Source organism: Triplophysa dalaica, chromosome 10 (assembly GCF_015846415.1).
Source record: "Triplophysa dalaica isolate WHDGS20190420 chromosome 10, ASM1584641v1, whole genome shotgun sequence".
NCBI lineage: Eukaryota > Metazoa > Chordata > Actinopteri > Cypriniformes > Nemacheilidae > Triplophysa > Triplophysa dalaica.
Genome location: NC_079551.1, coordinates 2,696,194 through 2,718,241, shown reverse-complemented (window position 1 = coordinate 2,718,241; position 22,048 = coordinate 2,696,194). Strand labels below are relative to the sequence as shown.

General features: G+C 38.0%; 1 pseudogene; it reads left to right on the top strand.

Annotated features, from left to right (window-relative positions):
- The first annotated feature begins 781 nt into the window (after positions 1-781).
- LOC130429849 (NACHT, LRR and PYD domains-containing protein 3-like) lies at positions 782-20,100 on the top strand (annotated as a pseudogene).
- Positions 20,101-22,048: the final 1,948 nt, after the last annotated feature.

Genomic DNA, 22,048 nt, shown 5'->3' with positions numbered 1-22,048 from the left:
TCAAGGATTTTGGATATTGCAGTCTTTGTGGGGACATTTTGCCCCCATACCACATACCTCAGGGACACACACACACACCTACTTGTTTTTCTGCCATACACTCACCTAAAGGATTATTAGGAACACCTGTTCAATTTGTCATTAATGCAATTATGGTGGTGGTGTAATGGTGTGGTGGATGTTTTCTTGGCACACTTTAGGCCCCTTAGTGCCAATTTGTTTAAATGCCACGACCTACCTGAGCATTGTTTCTGACCATGTCCATCCCTTTATGACCACCATGTAACCATCCTCTGATGGCTACTTCCAGCAGGATAATGCAGCATGTCACAAAGCTCCAATCATTTCAAATTGGTTTCTTGAACATGACAATGAGTTCACTGTGCTAAAATGGCCCCCACAGTCACCAGATGTCAACCCAATAAACATCTTTGGGATGTGGTGGAACGGGATCTTCGTGCATTCCACAAATCTCCATCAACTGCAAGACTCTATCCTATCATCGTAAAGTGCAGCGAGTTTTATTTTCTTCTGTACATAAAGTGGCTTACTGGAACTCGAAGAGACAAAGATAAAGCTCATTTAGTGTGAAATGACAGCTGAGCAACACAAACGCAGAATTAATGCGTGAAAAAAACATCCAAGTTAAGACACGCAAAACTTACAGAACTTTTTTTGTGCAGTGTTGTTTTTCTGTCATGAATGATGTAAAACTGGTTTGATTCGTTTTCTGTTCTAAAGAGAAACAAACCAACATTCCTGAAAGGTGACGTGTTAAACAGAAGCGCAGAAGAGACGCTGTCATTGCATTTACATTTAGGCATTCAGCAGACGCTTTTATCCAAAGCGACTTAAAGAGAAGAAGATTACTCATTATTACTCATTTTATTACTCAAGATTAATCATTACTGAAGGTGAGTCATGAATTATTATCATTATTAATGTTTCTGCAGTAATGTTTTATTATTGGTCATCAAACAAACCTGTTTAATCTTCATCATATTGAGAATATCAATTTTTCTAGTATTATTGAGTAATATTATCATTGATTGTCATGTTTGCTTTTTGTGTTTTGTCATCAAAAGTATGTGAGTTTCTCTGTAAAATCCAATGCACTTTACTTAGAAAGCAAATAGATTGGCGACTTGTCAATGTCAATGGCATTGAATCAATATTACTTTTGCACCCCCATTAATGTACAGCTGAACACAGAGCCTTACAAACCGGGCCGGATTAAGAACACATTGGGCCGTGGGGCTATAGCAAAACCCATCAAGGGCCCCTTCATTTTATGCCACGCCCGGTGTCTTCTGCACTGTTGATTACATCTTGAATGAATTCAATTTCATTTTATATTTATTTTCTTATTATTTTATCTAATTACATAATTTAGCCGTTCAACAGTGTAATTGAGAGCTATCCTGTCTAGCAGGTAGGAAATACACAGAATTGAATGTTCTCAAAAGTCGGCCCCTTTAAGAGCTTAAGTGATTTAAAAGCCTTTACATAAATAATAGCGTTATTATATAATGCAACGCTAGACAAATGATTAGCAAACATACACATTCTGCATTAATTGTGTTAAATATTTTTCTTTAAAAAATGTTTTTGCAGGCTTCGACCTGTTAACATTAAAAGCCCTACAAATGTTCTATTCGTGTAGAAAATTACATTATATTTAATTTCTTTGTTCTATAAGCACAAGTTTGCAAAGCCGACTAAACTTTTTAGGCTTTTAAAAAAACATTAACATTAACTCCAGATATGAACTTCTAACGAACAGGTTTCCAAAATCAGCAAAAACATTTGCAATCACTTCCTGAATGAGTATTTAACAATAAATACTTTATATAGGGTCTTAATGTTAAAAAGTGTTCTTTCGAACTTTAGCTGAGCAAAAACCCATATAATGATACTGTTGTAATCCATGCTTTTAACCATGTGACATGTCGCATTCCGGTGTTAAGTGTTAAATGGCTCTTACAGCACTGTGGCCGCAAACAAGCCTTAATAAAAGATAACTTTGATGAGGAGCGCTATTCATTCCATCGCATTTGTTACCGATCAGATGAGCTGTCTAATATGTTGCTGCACTATTACTGTCGTTTTCATCTAAAGGGGCAAAGTAAACATTCATGAAACCTGTGCTTTCTAACTGGTTGTTTATAAGAACAATAATCTACTGCTGCTGCTTACTAACCTTCAACATAATAAGCACGTTGATCTGTGACGGTGTGATGCTAAATGTGTATTACAGTTGCACACACAAGTTTCCTCGGGCATTGATGGTTGTCCCAGAGGGAACTGAAGTAGTTGGTTAGATTTGGAACTTTAGCTGTAATTTAATCTCATGTTTTCCCTTTTCTACTTTATTTCTCCTTTTTGAGCACAACTATCACTTTTTTGAGCACAACTATCACTATCAGAATACGAAGGAAGCGACTGTTCTTCCACCACCAGGCACTGCACAATGTTGCATGTTTTTGCTTGGTCTCTCTTGGAAATCCTTGTTTTTGCTCATATGACACAGGGTTAGCCGCTTTCGAGAGCCCGTCGCTTAAGTGACAGTGTTGCCAGATCTTCAGAGAAAAAATAAGCAAACAAAGACAAGACGGAAATAAACTAATAAAATACAAATTATTTATACATTTTATAAGAAAAGAAAAACATTTATTAAGACCTAAGTGCCGAGGCTTTTTGATCTAAGACCAAGCAACAAGTATAAAAGCGCATACTAATAAAGAACATGGCAACATTGGGAGAGAGCAGAGGTGCAGAGATGTCGCTATGGTTACCAGATTGTCAGTCATCCCAAATGCAGGAGTGTGTAGAATGTGTACATAGCTTAAGTCATTCACTCACCAGTGGGAAAGGCTAGAGAAGTCGTTGATATTCTTCTGTGTAGGCGGTGTTCAACCTATAGATATGTACATTTCAGGACCTGGTGTTCGCTGGGCCAGGTGTCAATAACAGTTGTCATTTCAGTAACAAGGACGTCTTCAGTTCTCACACTATGTTCACTTCAATACTATACGGAGTGTTTATATAACAAAAGCTCGAGTTAAATAGATATCTTAATTCATGAGGCAAAGATACTTTCATGTTGCCTGTATCTGTATTTATTTAAATAAAAAAACATGGAAGGTGTGGACTTGCATTTTATGAATGACTAAAGATCACGATTTCAGGTACTGGAAAAATCAACAAAAAAAACATTTTTTGCACGCAGTATTTGTGAATTTTGCCTCTTATTCATTAATTCCCACACTGACTCCTATAGACATGACTCTACACTACTGAAATTGCATGAATTGTTTTAACTGCAAAACTTCCAGCTTCTGGTGGAAATGATCAAAAGCATAAAGTGACTCTTTCAAGACATGTTCCCAGATAGTGCATGTTCATCTGTTGTGACGATCCTGTCCTGTGCCTTGGGGACAGTGTTGTTACAGTACCATGTCTTGTGTTTATGTTTTGTTTTATGTGGAGACACATGGCGGAATGTTTTGATAATTCGACGCGTGTCCTCCTGTTTTTCGTTTAGCTCCGCCCCCTTGTTTCCCGTCTGATTTCCCATTAGTGTTAAGTCTTGTCACCTGTCCTTCTCTGTCCCTGCTTAATCTCCTCTCGTTGACTTGTCCCTATTTAGTATCTCTGTTTCCCTCACACCTCGTCGGTTCATTGTTATTTCTTGTCTTGCCCAGCGTAACTCTCCTGACGGTTTTTGGATAACCCAAGTATGTTTCCTCCCCGTGAGTTTTGTCTGTGGATTGCGTGATTTGGACTTATTTAATTATTTGCTTTCTTGTTTTGTTTTGAGAAAATTCTAAGAACATTCTTAGAAATGTGTGCGTTTCCCCTTAGAATTACAGAAAAGATCCTAGTAAAGAAATAAACCAATTCATAAAGGATCTTATCCCTTAAAAGATCTCTCATAAGGGCCAACATTTTAAAAAGAGCTATAAAATACAATTACATTAAATAGAATAACAGTGAGTTAATAAGACACAGCACATTTCATCTTTATGACCGATCCTTTTAGAGACAGGCTTACATCTCCAAAACAGCGCAGAAATTCCATAGCACCAGAAATAGAAGAATCTCTACATGAACATTTTCAGCATCTGGAGAAGTGCAGCTATTCAGCAGAGATGATTTGGTTCTGTCACAGCCTTCTATGGGAATCACACAAACAAAGCATTTACAAACTTATTGTGTAACTGTTCATTTTCGTGCGTGTGTGTGAGTGAGCGTGAGTACAGTAAAACAGAGAAAATGATGTGCAATTTCAAACTAACAATCCCAACCAACCAATCACAGGGTTTAAAAGACTGTGTCATACAAAGCATCGGGGTCAGCCCCGCCTCCTCACTAAATAAAAGTTGCTCAGAATTTCTCTCAGATTGGTCCTGACTCTCTTTTAAGATAAGACTCCTACGTAGTAGTTTTTAAGATAAATTAAGAGCTTTCTAAGAGGATTATTGGAAGCTTTAAGAATACAGACCCTGACAGACATCTTAAAATGAGTTTTACCTCCATTCTAAATCATAAACATCTCACAGATATGACATCTGACAGCACACGTCTCAGAGACGTATTGAGCAAAAAATTAAAATACTGAAACGTACATTTCCATTCAATTTGCTACTTTAAACAAAATCTCACAACCCTTGCTCTGCCTCTGGGGTCTGGTACTGCAAAAGATGCCAACGCATCAGTCAAATGTGCGTTTACCCCGTTGGGAACCCGGCTTAGAGCGGCCCTGACAGGATGAGCCATGGTTCTGGAGAGTGCGCTCTCTCTCCAGGCTTCCCCCAGGTGATATCACTGCCTTCCGCAATCTCCACGTGACGTTCCGTTGGCCGGCGGTAACACCAAGCAGATAAGAAGGCAGAGCAGTCAACCTCTTTGGGGTCCCCCACAAGTGCAAGGTGACAGCTCTGTCAGCCACTGAACCAGCCTCCCATGGCACATGGCAATGGATGAAACTGATCATTTTCAAGGTCCAAGGTCCCACTGAAACACTTTCAGAGGCTCCTAGGGCACGTGGCGTCCTCGAGAGGGGTAATCCCTCTTGGATTGATGCATATGCAGCCACTTCAGCACTGGCTCAGAGTGCTGACACGACTCAGAGTCGTGTTCCTTGGATGGCAGCACACCAGCACCAGGCGGCACGGCTGCTTTGGTGCACAGCCGCCCGCGGAACATGCGGAAGTAGTACTTTCCCACAGTGAGCCTCCTTGCACAGGGGCTGTGCGCAGTCAAAGAAGAGCGGCTTCAGTTACTGCTAGTTGTGACTTACTGGCCCAACCAGACTTGACTCTCAGTCCTCTCGGTTCTGACGACAGCCCCTCTGGCCGATTCCCCTGAAGAAGGCAATCACTGAAGAAAACACAAACAACGATAGTTAATTTTGAGGTCCCCTTCATGAATTAAATGTATCTGCCCTTCCATTCCCATTTAAAATATATTCATTTGGCAGACACTTTTATCCAAAGTGACTTAAAAGTTGGATGCAGTGGGCAACTATCACTGCAGAGCAAACAGGGGTAAGGTGCCTTGCTCAAGGGCTTTTCAGTCATTTCCTTGTGGTACTGAGAATTGAACCAGCGACCTTCTGGCTACGAGTCCAAGTCTCTAACCACTAGACCACAACATTACCCTTTAAAATGGGCAAATTGAAATTGCGCATTGAAAATACGCCAAATGGAAACGTCAATTTCGCAAAAATAGCACTAGGCACTAAAGTTTTTTATTTATTTATTCAACCAGGATACAAAATCCCATACATGGTTTAACGGGGTACGCAGTCGTTCTTCAATACTGTTTTTGATCAACATTTAGCAAATACATAAGTCTGTAAATCTGTAACCTGGGCCCGTTTTCATGAAAAATCATAGCGCAAAGAGTTGCTCCTAGTGACTAAATTCTAAGAAAATTCTGAGAAATGTGGACGTTTCCCCTTAAAATTACAAAAAGATCCTAGTAAAGAAAAAAGAAATTCAGCAAGCATCTTAACCCTTATAAGAGGTCATAAGTCAAACATTTTAGGAGTAGCGAGGAGGACTTTTAAGAGACTTAAGAGATTCTTAGCAGCAGACGAATGGACGAAACACAAAGAGTTGCTATTGATGACAGTTTACATATTTCTTTTAAGGTTTATCAGATTTTTTTTTGTGTGTGTGTTCAACTTTAGTTTTTTTCTGGTTTTGGTTGTCTTGTACAGCTGCATTAATGCAATGCAAAATGTTTAAGCGCTATATTAAATTAACTTGAATGACACTGAGTAAATAAGACTCAACACATTAAATCGTGGAGGGTTCATGTTTGTGACCAATCCTATTAGAAATGCCATATCGCCAGAAATAGGAGTAATCGTATTAAGATATTTGGCAACTGGAGGAATGCAACTGTACAGCAAAGATGATTTGGTTCGTCATAACAGTCACAATCTGATCACACAAACAATTACAGCAGTTCCAGAAACTTACTGTGTCAATGTTCATTTTCTATCAAATACTGTTTGTTGATATTAACAGAATGGAAAAATATTTGTTTATACACACACCCATATAGTTATATATATATATATATATATAACATATATAGTGCATGTGTGTGCATGTGTATGGTAAATCTGAACAAGGTTAGTAATGCAATTTCAAACTAACGACCCCATACTCAACAGTGGCCTTTTTTCCTTCTGGCAAACCAACCAATCACAGTCTTTGAAAGACTGTGTCATGCATAGCAAACGATGTCAGCCCCGCCTCCTCACTAAGATAAAAGATTTTGTATTTTCCACACTCAAAGTTTCTCTCAAATTGGTCCTCAATCTTTTTTTAGCCAATATTCCTACGTAGAAGTTTTAAAGCTTAATTAAGAGCTTTCTGAGCGGATTCTTGGAAGCTTTAAGAATAAAGACCCTGATGTTCATTGTCTTTCAACAGGTGCATTGTTGTTGTCCTAAAGGGATCATTTGACGCGGCTAAAACAAATATTATTGTTCGCTTAAGATGTAATGTAATGTGTATACAGGATTTAAGGTTGATAAACGCTGTATTTTCCACATAGTTTGGAACAATCTCAGGGCGATTAAATGATGCTAGAATGCTTATCTTTGGGTGAACTAACCCTTTAAGTAGCATGAATGAATCTCATTGTAAAATGTGTCTGCTGCAGATGAGTAAAGTCAGTGTTGATGTGAAGGCGGACACAAGTTCAGCTGTAAATGCTCCTGTGGTCACTGGAAACACTATAACAGGACCCGTGACCTTCATCTGCAGCTCAAACACTGCAGGTACAATAGAACACAAACACAAATACAACATGATCAGTTTCACAGTGTTTTCATTCATCTTTTCTCTCTTCACAGAGCAGCAAAACTCCACAGAGAAGCTCACACAAGAACAAGGTGAATCATCACTAAACATCAGACTCTATAGCACTTTACATTCTGTCCTGACTCACAGAAAACATGACTCAGTTAGTTACAGTTAAGTGTCGAGTGAATGAAACAGTCGACTTAGAGACTCGAACTTTAAACAATCCAGTTGAGTGTAAAAAGGGATTTGTTGAATCAGAACAGCATTACTATCATGACTTACTACACATCAGTTCCACTTACATACGTCTTCAACTAATGCTTTGTTGGAAGTCACTGGCCTGTTTAAACTCCATCATAAGGTTTGTTGCTCAGAGATGATCGGCTCATTTCACATGATACAGAAGAACTTGAGTGTATTTCAGTAAGAGCTTGTGTTCAACTACACAGAAATAAAACACTAGACTGACTCCTGAAATCTTTTTTCAGTTTGAATTCAGTTGTCTAAATATCTGAAAACGTAAATGATCGTGTTATTTTCTCATCTCATAATGAGATATACATACGTGACACAGCTCAAGACAGCTACACTACATTAAATTAACTTAAAAATTTACTGCATCATGTTTGTGACACTTCTTTCATTTTCAGCTGCATTACCTAAAAGTCTTTAGTTGACAATGCTCAATGTTCTAGCAGGAGATTCTGTATTTTCTTTATAAGTAAAAAATTTGATAACCGGTTGTTCATAGTACATACCGACTGTCATATTGTCATAGAACATTCCTTGTGTAAAGTATTTCCATAGTACATGCCCATTGTGTATCCTAATATTGTATTCTGTATTTATTCACACTGTATATCCTGCACTTGCTATTTGCACCTGTGGTTAGACCTAAACTACATTTCGTTACACTGTACTTGTATATGTGTAATGACAATAAAGTTGAATCTAATCTAATCTAATCTAATCTAATCTAATCTAATCTAATCTAATCTAATCTAATCTAATCTAATATATTTAAAGGGATAGTTCACCAAAAAATTATATACTGTCATCATTTACTCACCCTCAAATTGTTGCAAACCTGTATACATTTCTTTATTCTGCAAAACACATCTACTGTATATAAAACATCTGAACTATAAACACAAAACTAACTTAGAAAGCAAGATTCTGAAGACTGGAGACGGGTCAGATATACAGTATAAGCACATCAGATATATATATGCTTCATATTTTCTCACTTTTCATTTCGCTTAAAAACATTTAATGCCCTATTTATTGAGTCCACCCAATGTCATGATGTGTTGATCTGTTTCATGTGAGATTTGTTTCATTTAGTCTGTAATCCTCCATTAGATTAATTTAATGTGTGAATAATGATGAACATCCTGATGTGAATAACATTTGTCTTGAATCATTTCTCTTTTCTTCTCGTCATTTATGATAACAGAGGCTTTAGGACTGAAAGAGTTTTTGAGAAGTCATAAGATCTACATGAAGGAGAATTCAAAACGTATTTTTGAGGGTATGAAGGAAAATGAAGCCGATCTGAATGAGATTTACACAGATGTGTTCATAACAAAGGGGGATATGAAAGAAGTCAACCGTGAACGTGAGATTCTGAACATTGATGATGCCTTCAAAAACACAACCAAATCATCAGAGGACAAACACATCAAATGCAATCTGATATTTCAGTCACTGAGAGACAAGAAGAAGATTATTCTGACCAAAGGCGTCGCTGGAATTGGTAAAACAGTCTCTGTGCAGAAGTTCATTCTGGATTGGGCCGAGGGAACAGCCAATCAGGACGTAGACGCCATGTTTCTGTTTCCATTCAGAGAGATGAACCAGATTGAAGACAAAGTCAGTTTTCATGAGTTTCTGCTGGAATTTTATCCTGAAATGAAAAGAAATGTCATAAAGTTAACAGAGAAATGTAATGTGGCGTTTATCTTTGACGGACTTGATGAAAGTCGCTTGAGTTTTAATTTTAAAAGCAGAAAACGGAGTAGTGTTGAGGAAAGATCATCTGTAGATGAAATGATTATAAATCTGATCAGAGGAGATCTGCTTCCATCATCTCTCATCTGGATCACATCAAGACCAGCAGCAGCCAATCAGATTCTTTCTAAGTTTGTAGGTTTTGTTCACTGAGGTGAGAGGATTCACAGACCAGCAGAAAGAGGAATACTTCAGAAAGAGAATCAAAGATAAGAGTCAAGCTGATGAAATGATCAAACACATCAAGAGATCTCGTAGTCTCTACATCATGTGTCACATCCCCGTCTTCTGTTGGATCACTGCGTCAGTACTTCATGATATTCTCATCCAGAACCATGAAGAAAACATTGACACGACTCTCACTGAGATGTACATTCACTTTCTGCTGATTCAGATGAACATGAAGAACCAGAAGTATGATGAGGAAGATGAAGAAGACTATACAAAGCTCTTAGAATCCAATAAAACCACCATTCTGAAGTTGGCCAAACTGGCGTTTGAGCAGCTGAAGAAAGAGAACATCATCTTCTATGAGAAAGATCTTAAAGATTGTGATATTGATGTGAGTAAAGATTCAGAGTACACAGGAATGATCGCTGAGATCTTCAAGAAAGAATCTGTTCTTCACAAGACAAAAGTCTTCAGCTTTATTCATCTGAGCGTTCAAGAGTTTCTGGCTGCGCTGCACGTCTTCATCTGCTACATGACCGACAACATGAAGGACCTTGAGTTTTTCATCACACCTGAACAAGACTGCTACATGACCGACAACATGAAGGACCTTGAGTTTTTCATCACACCTGAACAAGACTGCTACATGACCGACAACATGAAGGACCTTGAGTTTTTTATCACACCTGAACAAGACACAAAGATTTCTCTTCATGAGATTCTGAAGAAGGCCATTGATAAAGCCACAGAGAGTGAGAGAGGACATCTGGATCTGTTTTTACGTTTTCTGATGGGCCTTTCACTTGAGTCTAGTCAGAAGCTTCTCAAAGGTCTGCTCACACGCACTGAAGACACTAGAGACAGCATCAGAGAAACAACTCAATACATTCAACAGTTACAGGATCATTACAACACCTCAGATGAAGCTTCAGTGAACCTGTTTTACTGTTTACTGGAGATGAAGGATCAGTCATTATACGAGAGAATCCAGAAATACTTACATCCAGATGATTCAGATTCAGTCATAGAGCTCTCAGATTCAATGTGTACACTGATGATCTATGTGCTGCTCATGTCAGAGAACGTGCTGGATGAGTTCAACATGAACAGATATGATGTAGAGGATAAGAAGAGACTCGTTCCAGCTGTGAGATGTTGTAGACGAGCGATGTGAGTTCATTCAGTGTTTTTATAGCCTCTCAAAATAACAATATTCACTCTGTGAAAGTACAGGCTGTGAATGAACACTGGAATATAATCTAGATTAATCTTCCTCTCACAGATTTTCAGGGTCTGATCTGACTGCTGAGTCCTGTGAAGTTGTGTCTACAGCTCTTCAGTCCTCAAAGTGTCCTCTGAGAGAGCTGGACCTGAGTAACAATGATCTGAAGGATTCAGGAGTGAAGCTGATCTCTGATGCTCTCAAGACTCACAACTGTCAACTACACACACTGAGGTGTTTCTCTCTACACACTGATCTCACAATAGAAAAGTGAAGAGTGTGTTGACATGTTGATGTGTGTGTTTGTAGGTTATCAGGTTGTATGGTTGTATGGTGACAGATGAAGGTTGTTGTTCTTTGGCTTCAGCTCTGAGTTCACAGTCGTCACACATGAGAGAGCTGGATCTGAGCTACAATCACCCACAACACACAACACTTCAGCTGCTCTCTCACAAACTCAATGATCCAAACTACACAATCAAGTATGACACACAACATACACATGATTCACACACACCAGACCAATGTCACATCATGTTTATGTCTTTAATGTGTGTGTGTTTCTGTAGTGTGAGTCATGGAGGAGAGGAAAGAATTAGAGCAGGACTACACAAGTGTAAGTCTACACACACACACACACACACCCGACACACACACACACACACACACACACAAACACACCTGACACACACACATATCCCACACAAACACACCTGACACACGAACACAAACACAACTGACACCAGAGGTGGGTAGTAACGAGTTACATTTACTTGAGTAAGTTTTTGAAAGAATTATACTTCTAGGAGTAGTTTTAAATCACTATACTTTTTACTTTTACTTGAGTAGATTTGTGAAGAAGAAACTGTACTTTTACTCCGCTACATTAGGCTACAATAAACTCGTTACTTTTCTTTTGACCTCTTTGATATTCTACGCGTCATTGTTTTATTTTGACAGAGAGTGAGACTTCTGCCAAAGGCTCTACCATGTGACTGTGTTTCACCAATCAAACGTAGTTGCGCAGTCTCGTCACGTGACCATACTCAATCTCAGCGGCGTTCGGCGGGACGGGTTAGTTTACAGTCGTAGCAAAAAAAAAATGTCACAATCAACCATCGGCAATGCAGACACAGGCGAGGAGGAACACCCCTGGGGCCCGTTTCAATAAGGAAGTTCAACCAACACCGAGTTAAAATCTGAACTCTGAGTTGATTTACTCAGAGAATCGCTACTCTGAGTTTTCAGTTTCAGAACAGCTGATTTGAGTTAGTTTAATCAACCCTGAGTAAGTTCACTCTAGGTTACGCGCGTGCAGCATGGCGATGAAAAGCCATCATCAATTGAGTGAAGATAGCACGATTCACCATGGCAACGGCACGTGACAAAAAGCGCTCTGTTCATTTCTCGCCAATCAAATTGAAGGAACTGTTACAAGCGTACAGTGAATATGACCAGATATTTAGAAAAAAGTGCAACACAGCCGCAGCAGCAAAAGAAAGAGAGTTGGCGTGGGAGAAAAGTGCTTCACGTGTTAATGCGCAAGTTTATATGTCAATCACTTTTATATTTATTTTGTTGAAACTGTGAAAATGTAAATTATATTTAACTCTCTTGCTCTCATGTAGGTGAAATCCTTCTGCAATAAAAAGATCTTGGCAGCAGCTGAATATGAAATATACGACGGCGTCGTAAAAAAAAGATTTCGAGAATAAAGTCGAAATGTTACGAGAATAAAGTCGAAATGTTACGAGAATAAAGTCGAAATGTTACGAGAATAAAGTCGAAATGTTACGAGAATAAAGTCGAAATGTTACGAGAATAAAGTCGAAATGTTACGAGAATAAAGTCGAAATGTTACGAGAATAAAGTCGAATGTCAAATCTGACATGAACTACGAATTAACTCACTGATTCAGATGACGTACTTAAACATAATTTAAACTCTTAAACTACAACTTTCACGAAAATAATATACGTATTACGACGAGTTTATTCTCGTAACATTTTGACTTTAATCTCGTAAAATTTCGTCTTTATTCTCGTAATCTTGAATTTATGTTATTTTTAACGTGGCACTAAAACGCCGTGGTAGAAATACAATAACATCATTCATTCAGGAAACTTTAAAGAAATAAAATGGTCTTGCTAGTAGGATGACTGATTGGGAAATGTTAAATATACTTCTTAAACTGGCTTTAAAAGTTAAGATAAAACGTCCAAACGGGCCTCAGAATTCTCTCCCGACATAAATATAATTCTCTGCGAATTAATGCAGCTTCCTCATCTATGGGTTCATGAATAAACGAACATGCTATTTTAAGTTCTGTGTGACTAAATAGAGCGCGATTAGGAACACGAATCAATAAACAGATGACGTATGTCATTTCAAACCCGCTCGCGCTTCGAAAAGGGGGCGGAGATTGTAACAAACCCTGCGTTTGCGGAATAAAAACCTGCTCCCGACCAGGTTAGGTTCACGGAGTAGGTTACTCTGGTTACTCACTCGGAGTATAAGATACCTCGATTTCTGAAATGGGCTTGACTTACTCCGCGGTCGCGGGTTTGACATTCCTCGCATTCAGAAACCAAAAACCCTGAGTATTCCGTTTCTGGGATTGACTTACTCTGAGTTTGCACTTACCCTGCTTTCTGAAACGGGCCCCTGGCCTCATATTGAAAAGCATGTTTACCTTAGTAAAAGTGCGAAACAGCAGCTACATTATGCGGTGTCTTCTGTGTCTCCCAAAACAAACGGACATTTCAGCATTCAAAAACTCAACATCTAACTTGAGGAAACATGTATCGCTAAGTGTTCTAAAATCGTTTTTTTTTGCTGTGGATAGACGAATGTTTGTCTTTAAAGTTACATATGTTTTAAACATTTCCTATATATATTATGTGTGGAACGGTACGTGTATTTGTATTGAACCGAAATAGTATGGGCGTCACGGTTCGGTGCATACATTTAACTTACACAGAGAATAACTTACACGGTATAAAAATAAATAAAACTCGCGTGCAAATTAATTAATATAATGCAGAACTACTGTTAGATACGTGGGTTCTTTAGGGAGACTTCATCTGTAGTCCCACTTTAGCTTGAAGCAGGCTGCCTTTGCATTGCAATGCATTAGTATATTGTGTGAGAGAGAGAATGGCGAGGGCTCGATCGAAAAGTCACAAAGTGTTTACTTTACTTATTTTCCATCATTTTGTTTATGCAGGACATCATTCAAACTGCAAGTGTTGAAGTCACACATAGGTCCGTGTACGTTTTATTCATTTGATATCCTATATTAAATAAATTAATGGAAACTGAAAGATGACTCGTTTTTTCATTTTTCGTTTAGTTCAACAAACGAAAAATTAGATTTCGCCCCGATTTTTCATTTTTCGTTTGTCGTTTAAAAAACGGATTTCGGACTCAATATGGGATTCGTACATGTGGGCGGTGCTGTCACGCCCCTTTCACCCGATTGGTCAAATCGCTCACCATCTGTACGGACTTAATTCTACCCAGCAGATTAAGAGTCTGTACGAGTGCGATACTGACAAGTGTTTGCACTTTAAAATATGTTTACTTGAACACCAGACAGCCTCGCATATCTTAGACCCGCTAGGTTAAGAGGGACGTGCTCACTGGACTTTCTCTTGTTTTCTGTGCACCTTGTCTCACAGCAGTTTAGGCATGTTATGTTTTTTGTTATAAATCAGAAATGACAAGGATGCATTTTCCCGCAATAGAAAGTGGGTTGGGATTGTTTCCCCGGTGTGGGCGTGGCCTAAATGCGCTCTCTCTTTATGCGCTAGCTCAAGTTCAAAGTCTACTCCTGATGCAAGTTGGGCCAATTTTCACTTATTTTAATGTTTATTGTTATAAAAAAGTGGATGAATAGGCTCTATATCACGAACTTTGATACAGATCATTTAGATCAAACTCCAAAAATTCCATGATGACCATAATTCTTAATGCTGTCCACAAGAGGGGGTGTCAGCCTCTTTCAATCTAATTTATCCACTCTCCATACAGATAAAGTATGAATATGTTGTAGCTGTATTTCTGAGAACAAACATCACACATAAGGAACATCATGAATCTGCACAGTTGGGAGCCTGCATGCAGATGTGTATGTTAGTTTGTAAAACACAAAATTTAATTCTGCAAAAAAATTATTTTATTCTCACAACATCACATGTAACCAAACTAAATGTGACCTGAAATGTTTTAGAAATTTAAGTCAATTTATCACAAATAATTTTCTTTCAACAGCGACATTTTATAGTACAAGTTTATGAACATTGCTGAACTTAAAACAGCATTCTGTAATGATGATTGGGAACATTCATCGATTCATGTTTAAGGAGAAATAGTTCACGCCATGAAAGTGAAAGTGACCGATTCGTCAGGTATGGTGACCCATACCCGAAATGTGACCTCTGCTTTTTACCCATCCAGTGATTAGTGAGCACACACACAGCAAGTGATGAACACACGTACACCCGAGCAGTGGGCAGATATCACTGCAGCGCCCGGGGAGCATGTAGGGTTAGGTGCCTTGTTCAAGGGCACCGCAATCGTTACCCGCCGGGCCTGAGGATCGAACCGGCAACCTTCTGGTCACAAGTCACAAGGAGATGGTGGTCTAGTGGGTTAAACCACTGAACTGGTAATCAAAAGGTTGCTGGTTCGATCCCAGCAGCCACCAGTGTGTCCTTGAGCAAGACACTTTACTCCATGTTGCTCCAGGGCACTTATTGTAATAAGTGCCCTGTAAGTCGCTTTGGATAAAAGCGACTTGCCAAATGACTAAATGTAAATGTAAGTCCAACTCTCTAACCATTAGGCCATTATGACTACTACTAACCGTAATTGCCCCATCAGTTATATTCCAAAAATAAAAAATTCAATCAATATTCTTCTCCCCAATAATTATTGTGATCCGAGTAAATTATATGTACAGTATGCATGTATGTATGTATGTACAGTGAGGGAAATAATTATTTGATCCCAACACTGATTTTGTAAGTTTGCCTGCTTACAAATAAATGCAGGACCTATAATGTTTAGGTTTATTTTAACTGATAGAACCTGAAAATCAACCAAAAAATCAGTGGAAATAAAGGTTATAAATTGATTTGCATTTCAGTCAGTGAAATAAATATTTGATCCCTACCAACAAGCAAGAATTCTGGCCCCAAAGATTGGTTATGTGCCTACATGGCCCACAGATAAGTCCTGTCACTTTAAGACAGTACTCCTAAATCATCTTATGTATATAAGAGAGGCCTGCCAACAGAATCTGTATCTCCCATTTCAACCTCTCCACCACTATGGTCAACCAAAGAGTGGCTTAAGGAGACGCACATTAAATGTCCTAGCCAGTCTCTAGACCCTAGTCCTATAGAAAATCTGTGAAGGAGGTTAAAACTACAATTTACTGAGCGACAGCCAAGAAACCTTAAAGATATAAATCGTGGCCTAATGGTTAGAGAGTCGGACTCGTTACCAGAAGGTTGCCAGTTCGATCCTCACGGCCGGCGGGTAACGATTGTGGTGCCCTTGAACAAGGCACCTAACCCTACATGCTCCCCGGGCGCTGCAGTGATAGCTGCCCACTGCTTCGGGTGTACGTGTGTTCACCACTTGCTGTGTGTGTGCTCACTAATCACTGGATGGGTTAAAAGCACAGGTCACATTTCGGGTATGGGTCATTTCGGGTACGGGTACGGGTATAGATATTATCTAAATTATCTTTGGCTTATTTGTATCAGTACCTATTGTGTGATTGCTCCTGTTTGACATGTCGCTTATTGCTCCCTGACCTCTCTGTAATACTCTTTGGATAAAAGCGTCTACTAAATGACTAAATGTTAATGTAAATATATAGTTCTATCATTTTGGTTTTGTAACAATTTCTGAACCAGCTCATGCAGACCGAATGAGAAACCCAATTATAAAGCAGATTAGTTTTTGTTGAGAAAAACCAGCACATCTAAATTTTCAGGTGAAAGTCGAGTCTGTAAAGTACCCTAGGTGTCGACAGAGACACTTACATACAGATGTCACGGTTTGTGAAGCAAACACTCAAGACAAGCAGATACTCCAAACTGGTATAATTTAATCCACAGAGACACAGGAAAAAGCACAACACCATAAACACATTCAACAGCGGACAAATAACAAGACCAAAGGAATAAGACAGTAAACAAGGGGTAGACAAGTGATGGGAATAGTGTCCAGATGATGGGGATCAGAGTTATTCTGCTATTTTTTTTTTATAATTGAGGAACATAAATTGCTGAATTGACGAAATGCATGCAGCAGGCAGTGAGTAGCTGGACTGATGCAACTCTGTCAAACACCCGCAATGCCCCGTGAAAAAGGATCTTTGTTAACGTTTTTACTTATGCTATTACACATGTATGTTTTCTATGTCTGCGTGTCAGCAGAGACCTTCTGTAGTACTTCGAAGAGGTCACATTTCTTATTCTTGACTGTCTGTGTCTTTTAAGTGTTTATTGTAATGGGTGACTTTTGTTGGAAAGATACTATATCATCATAAATCATCATAAATTACTGTATACAGAGGGATCTTCAACCCTGGACCTGGTGAACTACCGTCCAGCAAATTGCAGCTCCAACCCTGCTTCAGCACACCTTTCTGTAATTATCAAGCAACCCAGGTGTGTTTGATTGGGGTTAGAGCTGAAATCTTAAGGAGAGTAGCTCACCAGGAGCAGGGTTGGAGACCCCTGGTATTCAGCATACTGCATCTCTTAAATGTCGTACATTGCAACAGATATGTCTGCTTAAATATCACGCACTGTTAACAATAAGCAGTGGTTCGCGCCGACATACTTGCAATAACTTAAAAATGAAGGACTAGAGGTGACTCTTATTCTGCCTGGCAGAATTAAGACCGTACAGGATGGTGAGCGATTTGACCAATTGGGTGAAAGGGGCGTTACAGCACCGCCCACATGTACGAATCCCATATTGAGTCCGAAATCCGTTTTTTAAACGACAAACGAAAAATGAAAAATCGGGGCGAAATCTAATTTTTCGTTTGTTGAACTAAACGAAAAATGAAAAAACGAGTCATCTTTCAGTTTCCATTAATTTATTTAATATAGGATATCAAATGAATAAAACGTACACGGACCCACATACTCTATCTCTCTCTCACACACACATTTTATGAGAGTTTATGGGCTGCCATGTTCTAGTTCTGTCTGCAAAGCCTGGTAAAAAAGTATAAAGGTTTGGAAATTTGTGTTTACTTGTGTTTATTTATTTTTTATCATTTTTTTTTTTAAGTACTTGAATTTACCTGGATAATTTTAATTTAAGCTATTTTGTAATTAATTCATAAATTTATTTTAATGTATTTTATTGATTTCATGAACTATAATTTGCTTAAACATTATTATTTGGTATTTTTGTCTGTCTGATTGAATGCTTGTTAAAAAATAAATCAGACGTTACTCAACAGTTACTCAGTACTTGAGTAGTTTTGTAACCAAGCACTTTTTTACTCTTACTCAAGTAATTATTTGGATGACTACTTTTTACTTTTACTTGAGTCATATTATTCTGAAGTAACAGTACTTTTACTTGAGTACCATTTTTGGCTACTCTACCCACCTCTGCCTGACACACACACAAACACACCTGACACACACACACAAACACACCTGACACACACACCTTAAACACAGACCCACCTGACACTCACACACACACAAACACACACACACCCCTTTAACACAGACCCCCCTGACACTCACAGATTGATTTAGTGATTGTTGTGTTGTTGTGTTATAAATGTGTCTTCTTGTGTTCAGATGTCTGTGATCTCACACTGGATCTAAACACAACAAACAATGAACTCAAAGTGTCTGAAGAGAACAGAAAGATCACACGTGTGGAAGAGTGTCAGTCGTATCCTGATCATCCAGACAGATTTGATGAGTGTCCTCAAGTGTTGTGTAGAGAGAGTCTGACTGGACGCTGTTACTGGGAGACTGAATGGAGCGGATCAAGTGTTGATATATCAGTGTCATATAAAAGCATTGAGAGGAAAGGAGAGAGTAATGATTGTGTGTTTGGACGCAATGTAAAATCATGGAGTCTGTGGTGCTATAATGACACATTCACTGCATTTCACAATAAGAATGAAACACTCATTAGTGTCTCTCCAGGTGTGTGTAAGAGAGCAGGAGTGTATGTGGACCAGTCGGCCGGCACTCTGTCCTTCTACAGCTTCTCTGACACACACACACTCACACACTTACACACATACTACACAACATTCACTGAGCCTCTCTTTGCTGGATTTGGTGTGTATGATGATGACTGCTCAGTGTGTCTGTGTGACATAAACAGTCTCTATAGAGCCTCCTGTTAAACACAAGAGAGACACACACATAACCACATGAGTTATAACACAAATACTGTCAAATCTTTCTCTTCTGCTTTCTTTCATCTGGACATTATGATCTGTGTGTGTGTGTGTGTGTGTGTGTGTGTGTGTGTGTGCGTGTGTGTGTGTGTGTGTGCACACATGAACTCGTCTGGCTCTCCATAATCAATCACATCAATCATCTGAACAGCCTAGAAGTAGTCAAGCCCCTCACCTCCATTCTCTGGTTTCACCACATCCCTCCTCCACACCACGAGACCGTCTTTACTTCAGCTAGGGGGTCATGATAAGGGTCCGGACACACTCTGAGAGCCCTCAACCCCGGGACAGTTCGACAAACACACATACTGTCTGTCCCACTTCATTATCTGTAGGATGAACTTGTGAATTCACTGTTTCTCTCTACAGAAATACATAGAAAATAGAGACGAGGACGGAAACATTGACACATAATTCATTAACATAAAATTCCAATGTAATATTAAATGATTGACATTATTGGTTTATTACCATAACTTGTTCTTTGTAAATTCATGTTTCTTTGTTAGAAAATTAATCAAGTAATGCTCATTTAAGCTTAAAACATGAATGTAGATTTGACATCAAGTGCTGAATGTGTCTGTAGAATAAGAATTCAATGTCTCATGTCATGTTTCTGTCTTCACTGATCTTCTTTCTCTCCTGTAAGAGGTGAATGAGTGTCAGTCAAGACTTTTCTTTCATCTTCTCTCTGAATATATCAACAAATCAAATGATTCTTGACTGCTATGAGTTGCCTTATTTACTTTCTATTACTGCCAAACGTATTGTTTCTTACATTCAATGATTTACTTGTGTGTGTATTCTTTGGTTATAAGAACGTTATTCAAAAAGTTTTTAGAACGGTTCATTCTGTTGTTATATTAATGTTCTAAGAAAGTATTTTTAAACGTTATTAAAACGTTCCATTCGCCATGATTATAATATTCTGAGATTGTTCTTTAAAACGTAATCGAAACGTTCCGTTTAATATTATATTTATGTTCCAAGAACGTTTTCTTAACATTGACAGTAAGTTTTAAAAACAACAAGTTTGAATGTTCTTAGAACGTTTGAAACATCCAGTTTTTAGACGTTGTATCAACCTTATTGTTTGGTTATAATAACGTTATTAAAAGCATTTTTTGGAACATTACAGTCTCTCGTTATAAAAATGTTCTAAGAACTTTGAAACATTTTTAGAGCTTTCCATCCCCATTATATTATGGTTTTCTTTTATGCCAAAAATGTTTAGGATATTTAATTAAGATCACCTTTCATGAAGATGTTTTGTACATTTTCTACTGTAAATATATCAAAACTTTATATTTGATAAGTAATATGGAATATTAGGGACTTCATTTACACAACATTACAAGAGATTTTCTCAATATTGGGATTTTCAAATAGTTGCATCCCAAATATTGTCCAATCCTAACAAACCATACATCAATGAAAAGCTTTTTTTCTCAGATGATGTAACGAGTATGGATACAAAACCAATGACATGTACAAAGAATCAATTAAATGTAAACTTAATATTTCTATTGTGTTTATATTATAATTAACCCTGCAGTTCAAACAGTATTTTTAGCTCACATCTATATGAAACACATGAAATGATATAATTGGACTTGAATTGAGAAAATATTTATAAAGAACTACAAAGCAAATTCATTAAACAGTTTAAACACTAACATCTAAAACAAAAACTATGTAGAGACTTACAACAACTGTTTTAAATCACTGTGACTCCACGTCAGCTTCAATCACCGGGACATTATGGACTGAAGCTTCGGAGGAAGTTGGGAGATACTGGAATGACAAAAAGATAACAGTATTGTATTTAAGTGTGATGAGATTTACTATTAAAGCAATGGAATGGTGTACTTACTCATGCAAAACATCTTATTTTAAAAAAGGAGTGAATAAACATTTTTTTAATGCTTCAAGCATGATGAATTAATGATTAGTACAAGTTATGGATGTGTGTTTTTTAAGTTATTTTCTAATTTGCAAAAAAAAAAAAACTCACACTTTTGCTAAGAAAATGTATGCTTTGATTTCATTTGATCAACGTTATTTTGCTGTAGTGTGTCTGTAGGAAATGTAAGTCTACATTACAGCATTCCTTTTGTTATTATTTGTGAAAATCCAGTGACGTTTCTGTATGTACAGGGAGTCCGACAACAATGCTCCACACAGAAATGTTGTCTCGTCATCTTCTAGACTGATATTATTACATTGAGGAGGAGAAAAAATGAGACAGACTTAATCGAGAAGACCTGTGGCAATGTCTCCAAGACACTTGAAGAAACCGACTTTCAAAGCTGAATCTTGGACAAAAGTGGCTTTAAACACATGGGGCAGTCACTGCAAAGATTGATAATAGAAGGTAATTGATAAATAAAATTGATTTATGACATTTTTATTATGAAGCATCCCCACTTTACAGATTACAGAAAAAAGTGTCCAAAGCTTCATTGTAGTGTATGTTTGCAGGTGCTCCTTTAAGTGTCTTTGAGACATTGGCACAGGTCTTCTGGGTTTAGTCTGTCTCATTCTTTTCTCTTAATAAACAGACCAGATGATAACAAAACCACATCTCTGTATGGAGATTATCTATTGTTGTCAGACTCACTGTACACACACAAAAATCTCACTGGATTATCACAAATAATGACAGAAGGATTGCTTGGAATGTAAACTTAAATTTCCTAAGGACACACTACAGCAAAATATAAATAACTTGTTGGTATGAAAATTCTATAATGCGCTTAAGACTTTTGCCTTTTTTTTGTGACAATACTGACAATGAACAAGCTGTTTGAATAAACAAATCAATAAACATCACAAAATAAAAGTCCCAATAAACAA